Raw genomic sequence first — 8,025 nt, 5'->3', positions numbered from 1 at the left:
AAACATTCTCCATTTGAATTACATCATAGCCAGTACATGGCTGCAACTTTCTTTTGTGTAGCCTTTTCATTTTATTGCCAACTATATGTTATATACTGATTGTGAACTACAGCTGTGTCTGCATTTATGGTTTTTAAGTGTTAACTACTGAGTTTAATTATTAATAAATAGTAGCAAATCCATTTCTGCTCCTACATTGTTTTACTTTGAATATGCTACTGAAATAGTTCTCAAAAAATGACCATCACGCTACACAACTGGTTCTGGACTTTGAGAATTAAAAAGTCTGTTTCAACAGGCAGTTAGACAAAACCAAATATTTTGAAGCTCTTCAAGGAGTGGTTTCAGTGGAGTGCTAACTTGTTTATAGTAATTAACATAATATAATCTAATTTAGCTTTGTTGTTGACCTTTGGGAATACCCCATTTCTGGGTAAATGTCCCATCTTATAATGTAAAGCATCTTGGATCTTCTTTTATTCACTGGTGTCTTCACTAAAATAGAAAAATGATTTTGACCTATAACCATGTGTTTCTTCTCCATGAGACAGTTCCAACTCTTTGACCTCCTAAACTACTTATGGTCTCACAGAAACATATTATGTTGATGAGATGTAGAGCGACGTGATAGGAAAATTAGTCAGGTATAGGTGTTGGGTATGGATAAGAGTACAGAAAGATGAGATAGACAGGTTAGACGCGACCGGAGGATGAATTTGGGAGCTGTTTCGCAGGTGAAGATGGCAGGACTTGGTGAGTCATTGGATTGGAGGGGTAAAGGTGTTACCAAGGCAAGGCAATGAACAATTGGAGTTCTAAACTTTCATGGACAGTGAAGATAATATTGAGAACAGCACATTAAACAATACCATGACATTAATGTAAAAAAAACTAAGTCTAATCTTAACCTGTAGTACAATGGTCCTTTAAGTTTTTTGGTCTTTTTAAACTGGCGTTTGGTTATCTTGACATAGAAAGTAAGCAATGCATTATCTCTTCAGTGGTGGAAAGATATGTTGGGGATTTTGCAGCTGTGTATCAGAATTCCATGGTCAGTGAAAGTTACACAATATGAAAATACTGTTCCATTAAATCAAACAGGAATCACTCGCAAGCGATTCCTGTCTAAATCTGCATTGGAATGTGATCACAAATAAAACTGCCATTTGGTATTTTGACACAGTTTACAAATATATCTTTATTTTAGTATAAACAAAAGAGTAAAGCTAAAACAGAGAGAATAAAATAAACCCACTATCAGATGTTCACAAAACATTTACTGCACCTTGAAATTCTATGAATGAGATATACCAAAGAAAGCATGTTATACAAAACCAATAACCTGGATCATATGAAAAGCAGCATAGTGATACACTGATTTTAATACATCTTGATACTAGAGCTAAGTAAGTATGCTTCCAAAAATAGACATGAAAATACTTTATTTTTATCACCTAATGTGCAGAAAAAAACACATCATGAAGATCACTTCTGACCAGACTTCTCCAGACAGTAGATGGGTGTACCAGGGTCCCCCTGTTGTGTGCCAGTGCTAAGCTGATGGCACTGCTGGCCATCTTCTGATTGAGAAGAGAAGGTAGTATGATGTGTCACCTGCTGCTCTTAGTTTCCTTTGTGCTTCTTCAAAAGAGTTTCGACAGAAGATGTTGAAACCTCTGTGTGTCTTGAAACTTCTGCCTGGTGGACTGATGCAGTTTAGCTACCTTGTGTCTTGTTGCTGTGCTCGGTCATGCCATGGTGTATAACTTTTGATATTCTTTGACTTTGCCCGAGTGTGCCTAAACAAATTGATCCTGTTTCAAAGGCAAAGTGTGCTCATACCAAAAATTTATTGTTATTTCTCATGTACGCTTCTGTTTTTTCAGTACCTTTTCGAGACTGGGGATATTTTTAATAATTCCACTTTATCAGCCCTTTTGTTGTGTGATATGGGAATCCTGATCTACAATCTCTGGAAATGAAATACTTTAAAACAAAAGTAAGAATTAACAATTTCTAAACATGTCATACATAATTCTGTACTCAGAAATCACACAGAAATTACTCTTGTCTTACTGTTTCCCAAGTAGATCTTTTGAATCAAGCATTAATAGACATTAGTGAGGTTACTTGTAGGCTTGTGGCAGTTCTGTATTTAAACATTTTCTAACTTAATGTCCAGAACCAGTTTTTCTACATATTCTCACTCCTGTCAAGATTAAAAACCCCTGTCCAAGAAACTGAATCTGGAAGGTGGGACACAATCGCCAGAATGCTGTAGGAGTGATGAATAAAGGCTTGTGTGGGCTCTTTTTTGCTGTTGCTGGTCTGCCTGGGCTTTCAAAACGCAATTGCAACATTGGGGGTTAATGCTGCACTATCCCCTTATGGAGTGATCAGGCAGCAGGAGTATGGTGTGGGGGCCCAAGCAACTAACAGCCCCCTTCCTTGAACCTGCCAGTGGTTTTCTGGAGATTGCATGTTGAGCCTGTAAAATCGCTGTAAGGAGCAATCAAAGGCTCGGGGAGGGGGCTCAGGTTTGCTGTGCTGGTCTGCCCAGACACCTGGGCAGACAGCAGCATCAGTGCCCCCGCGTTCACCACGATTGTGGCGATGCGGGGGCATGTTTTGCATGACGTACCAGGAACGTCACAGAACCGATGAGCCCTCTTGGGCATGACATACCAGGTACGTCACCGGACGTGAAGGGGTTAATAGAAGAAAAATATGTAACATATATACTAAGTATTAATATGAATAATTAAATAAATAGATAAATGACCCATAATTCAAAGGTAAAGTATCTAGTCTGCTACCAGACATCAGCCCGCATATCAGTGCAGGGTTGTGAACGGCCTTATCAAAACAGAAAACTATTCTAAAGTAGACGAAGCAGACAGGTCAAGTAGGCAAGAGGGGAGGGCGTTCTGATTATGAGTCCTGAATATACATTTCAGGTATTTTTATCTGGGTTTTGCTCTTTAAACCCTTTCTTTGCTCTTTGCTTTTGGTATCTAGTTGAACAGGTTATTCCCGTATTCATTATTCTGTTTATGTAGCACCTCTTTCTTTTTTTGTATAGGATGTATCATAGTATTTGGGAATGTACTCAGGTCACAATACTATGTATCTAGAAAGAGTGTGGGACAGGTGTCCAATGGTTGAACCCATTTATTTTTTAACAGAGGGTCATGGGGAATATTACATGGGTATACAAGTCAAATAAACAAAAGGAAGTCCTCCAGAAGACAAAGTCCAGATACTGAGCAGCAGTCCAGTCTTATACTATTGGTGTGGCATGTTTATCAGCTCTCTTGAGTTCTTCAGTTGCTATCCAGCACTATATGGTGTCAACAGAGACAAACAAAAACATAGGAAAATAAAGGAGAAAGCATGCCATGTGTATAAAAAAGGAAGGGGGGTTGATTTACTCTCCCAATAGCTGTGGATGACACTCGATATTTATAGTTAGATTGTCAAGTGGATGTCCTGCGGCCTGATGAAGGTGGCGTTATAAGCCAATGAGGATCCCCTACATTCAGAGGATATTTTACTCCCAAGACTGGTACAAGAGAGCTAAGGGGAACATTCTTCATTGATTGGAGTATTGGATCAACACATTTGAGTTCTTGAATTTGCATTCCTAAGGTAGCAGCTTCAGCACTGCTGCTGCAGCTGCCCTCCTCTGCCTCCTCTACTAACGATTCTTGCCATTAGCAGGAAAGTGCTTCTCTTTTCTGAGCATGCGCACAGGGGTCTTAAGAAACCCCTGCCTCCAGCATTCATCGTGCCAACACTAGAGATGACTGGCAGTATTTCATAATGGATCAAAAGCGGACTGCTCCCAGGTATAATAACCACCTTGTAGCTGCTTTGTAATAAATAAATGTATTCAATTACTGAATTAATTAGCAGTAAATGTAATTTATGTCTGCATCAAAGGGCCCAGTTGCGCACAAAGACACTCCTGGGATGCCTCTAGGACTTTGGGTGCACGTGTACAACAGGTGGAGCAAAGGCTTATGTTATGCCCCCTGGCCAGCTTTAGATGTTAATGTATAGTTAACCACTAAGATCAAAAGGTTCATACACAGATATCAATCATTTAACTCAAATGGAAACTATTTTCCATATAATTTTGTTCTGGCTCCAATGAATTTGGTGTTATTGCAAGCAATGTCCATGGCACTTGGTTTAATAATTACAAAAGCCCCTCATTAGGTCTACCTAATATAACCGCAAGACATGCAGCAGGTGTTCATAAATCCATGAATAGTTTTCCTCTAATCACCAACTGATTGGAGGAAAGCGGTCAGCCTTAACCTTAACTCCCTGCTTTCTGCACGCTATAGCTACAAGGAATGATATTACACATTGCATATACTAGAAATGGACAGCTGAAGTCAACTACGTTAATGTGTAAAAGCTGGAAAATGAGGAATTTATTTTTGTAAATAACGAAAAACAATGGATCTAATCTTCTTGCTCAAAACAGCATGTGATAATTGTCATACTTCATAAAGTGAGCTCATTGCAATACAAACATGGAATGCATCTTAAAACGTAAAGACATCAGTTAAGATGATAGTATAGTCAAATGATTCCCACGTTTGACTGCCATATCCTCCAAGCTCAAAACACCCCTGGTTTTTAACCATATACATTCAATTAAACATAGAAAACAGTTAAGTTCTGCCTTTGTGTCATAAATTGAACTCACAAATTTGCTGTTTTTCTGTTTATTCAAAATGGTTATAACAAACCTTTTTTTGGTAAAGTGGGTATTGGTATTAATAAAAGTAGAGTCCAGGTGGTTGCTGAAGACACTTTTGGTACATTAAAAGCCTTAAATACAACTTAATGGTTATCATAAGTTTATATTTGTGGGGTGAACTGTTTGTTTTTGTGTAGTTGCCCTGTGGAGAAGATGACAACTTTACCGGCGACAGAGGGAAAATTGTTGGTGTTAATAATGCTAACATTCTGTTTTATACTGGTTTATAAACATTTGTAGTATTGGTAGTTTTTGTTGTTGACGATGCCCGCTTGAGGCCTAAACAGGTCTCAAAATCAGTGAAAACACTATCCAGGCAGTCTTACTCAAAATGTAACTATATGTTCCTGTATCATTAAATTTAACCTACATTCTGTACATTTATAGTATGGCACTCTAGGAATAAATGTTGCTTCACAGTAATATTTTGTTAACTGCTATAATGCTCTGCTTACAGTTATAAAAAAATTAAAATTACGAACATTAAAAAGAGTGATTGGTAGCTTTCATTCTTAACTGGCCATTTTATTTTTGGCATCCTTACTGTTCAAAGTTGCCATGGTTAAGCATATCTATTTCTGGGTTTCTATTTTCTCTATCTTGGAAAGTTTGCCATTTTTGGGGGGATAGTTGTCTGAGTGAACTCCCTCAGAGACATCACAGGATTGCGTAATACTTTTTTGAGGTTGACATGTACATTAGGCTTTTTAGTATGATTTAGCTCTACACAGACCAACCATCCATCAAGCAAGCAGTTGCTATGTTTCATCTTAATAGTGATATAAATATATCCCCATTCAATGGTTAATTTTTGTCTTTTAGTAGAAAAACTTGCGTCCTTGGAATTTCAAGAAATGGTTTCAACAAAAATAACTCACTCACTAGGTATGTAAGTAGCTAAAAAAAAGTCAATTTGTGTTTTTCACCCAGTGGCCATTATGGAACTGCTTTTGTCAGCCTCAAAGAGGTACACCACTTTTTTCTGTAATGGCAGATTAGAACCATTCAATCCACCATGTCTTTTTTTTTCTTTTATAATTTCCTTTGGTTCTGGTCATGTATGGTTGTACTTCCTGTCTATCTAGATAAAAGCAGTCAATCTCACCTTCGTTCTACTTGGAATGGCAAGGGACAGGCATAGTCCAAAGTTGCAAACATAGAATTTGAAAGAAGGTAAGAACCATTCAGTTCATCTAGTCTGCCCATTTTTCCAGATGTCAAAACTCTGATTTGAATCAGTCCTTGGTCTCATCAGTTTTTAGATCGTTTTATGTCTACCCCATGTATGTTTTAATTCCTCAACAGTCTTGGCCTCCATCGCTTCTTTGGGGAGGCTGTTCCACTTAAATACCACCGTCTCAGTAAAGTGTAGTGTTTGCATCTGCACACTTTCTTGACAGCAAAGCCTAAAACTTTGTTCTTCAACCATACATCTACATATTTTACAGAATGTAAATAAGGAGAAAGTTCTAATAGCCGACAACACGTGTTATCTCTTCAGTTAATATACAATAAGGTTTCTTGGTCATCACAGAATTTTAATGTCAGTCCTAAAGATTCATTATTGGTGAAGGCAGGGCTAGATTTAAATAACAGCACCGCTAGGCACTAAGAGTGCCAACTCCATGCTCCTAAAAAAATGAAACACACAGAAAAACTTTATGGTATGATTGGGAGGCGGATATACACAAAGCCATGCTGCCTTTCATCTTCAACGGCACCTCTTAAAGCAGACACCAACATTTTTTAGCTGGAAAAATGACACGGCATCTTGGGTTCATTTCCATGCATTTAATTAACACCTCAGTATAAACAAATGTAAGCACACAAATTCTTTGTTTGAAATCCTTTAGCATGTTTTGTATTGCAGTGCATTAATTTTGTTTGTTTTAGAAGGGACAAGTCTGTAATTCATGCAAAAACAAGGAGTATATTGTATATAAACACACATGGAAAACTACTAGTGCAACAAAAGACCTGCGATTCAAGTTTGATTTTAGTCATTGTTTAATATGAAAATCAGACTTGACGAATAACAAAGAAAGATCATTTCAAATCAAACATGCAATGCAATAATGTCAACATTAGATCTCGATCATATTCTTCCACGAAAGAATAAATGTAAACATCCAAGGTGGAGACATTATTGCTATTTAGTAGATGAGCTATCTTTCCCAACACAACAAAACTATTAGCCTGTAATTTATTTGACACAAAATTAGAAAAAAACAAAAAATACTTTGTGCAACAAAGATTTCACAAGCCTTCAGTTATTAAAAATTGCACGTAATCAGTCCACAGTATCAGCCCATAAAGCTTCCAAAATATTTTAACTATAATATTTCTATAGTAACAAGGCACAGGAAAAAAATGCAGGATTTTTGCTTGATTTTGTCAGAAGAATGCACTACAATCAAACTGCATTAATATGAAATATATATAATAGAATATATATGGCCAAAAAGGTATAGGTTGAGCTGTTCAAATTCCCATGACTCTCGGCTAGCACTGTCAATGCATCATGGGAGCTGTAGTTCAAAAGCTGGTAACACAATTATGTAGCCACTCATTTTACTTTTCAAGCTATCCGAAAAATGTTCAGAATTGTATCACACTTTGCATTAGAAATTATATTAACAAAATCCAATCACTGTAAACAATAACAAGTGGTATGAAGTCAAACATTGTGTACGGTGTATAAAAGTTGAGTAACTGTCTGTGCACTGAATAACAGACGAGAAAGGCAGGACTTAACTTGTGTTAAATAAGTTGATGAGTGCACATTTGGATGGACAACAGACATGCCACTGATCACCACTAACAGAACAGTCAACCCCAAAAGTGTTGTTCATTAAAATGTATAAAATGCTATTCCTAAAATAGTTCCCAACCCCTGTGTTCGCTGCATTGTGGCTTTGCTGGGCTCGATGATGTGTCCAGTTGCACAGGAAAATACTTAGGAGAGTTGCAGTTTAATTACACAGGTATCACTATACATTATGAAGGTCCAATCCCATGAGCTTCTCAGAGAAAGGTTTTATTGGTCTTATTGATATAGTTAAAAAAAATTACATTTCTATAGTCTCCTGAATTAAGCATCTCCAAGGCCAGCTCAGGTACCTTCTAGCAGCAAAAGCCCACTGAGGTTGGCCTTTCATTAAATTCAGTGTGAAAATCATGCATTAAACTGTTGGTGTGAAATTAAACAAAATATTAAAAATACAGATATTTAAAATATAATGTCAGCAAAA

The sequence above is a fragment of the Sceloporus occidentalis genome, unplaced genomic scaffold (assembly GCF_023333645.1).
Source record: "Sceloporus occidentalis isolate IW3139 unplaced genomic scaffold, rSceOcc1.0.p SCAF_56, whole genome shotgun sequence".
Classification (NCBI taxonomy): Eukaryota; Metazoa; Chordata; class Lepidosauria; order Squamata; family Phrynosomatidae; genus Sceloporus; species Sceloporus occidentalis.
This window is presented reverse-complemented; position numbering follows the sequence as displayed.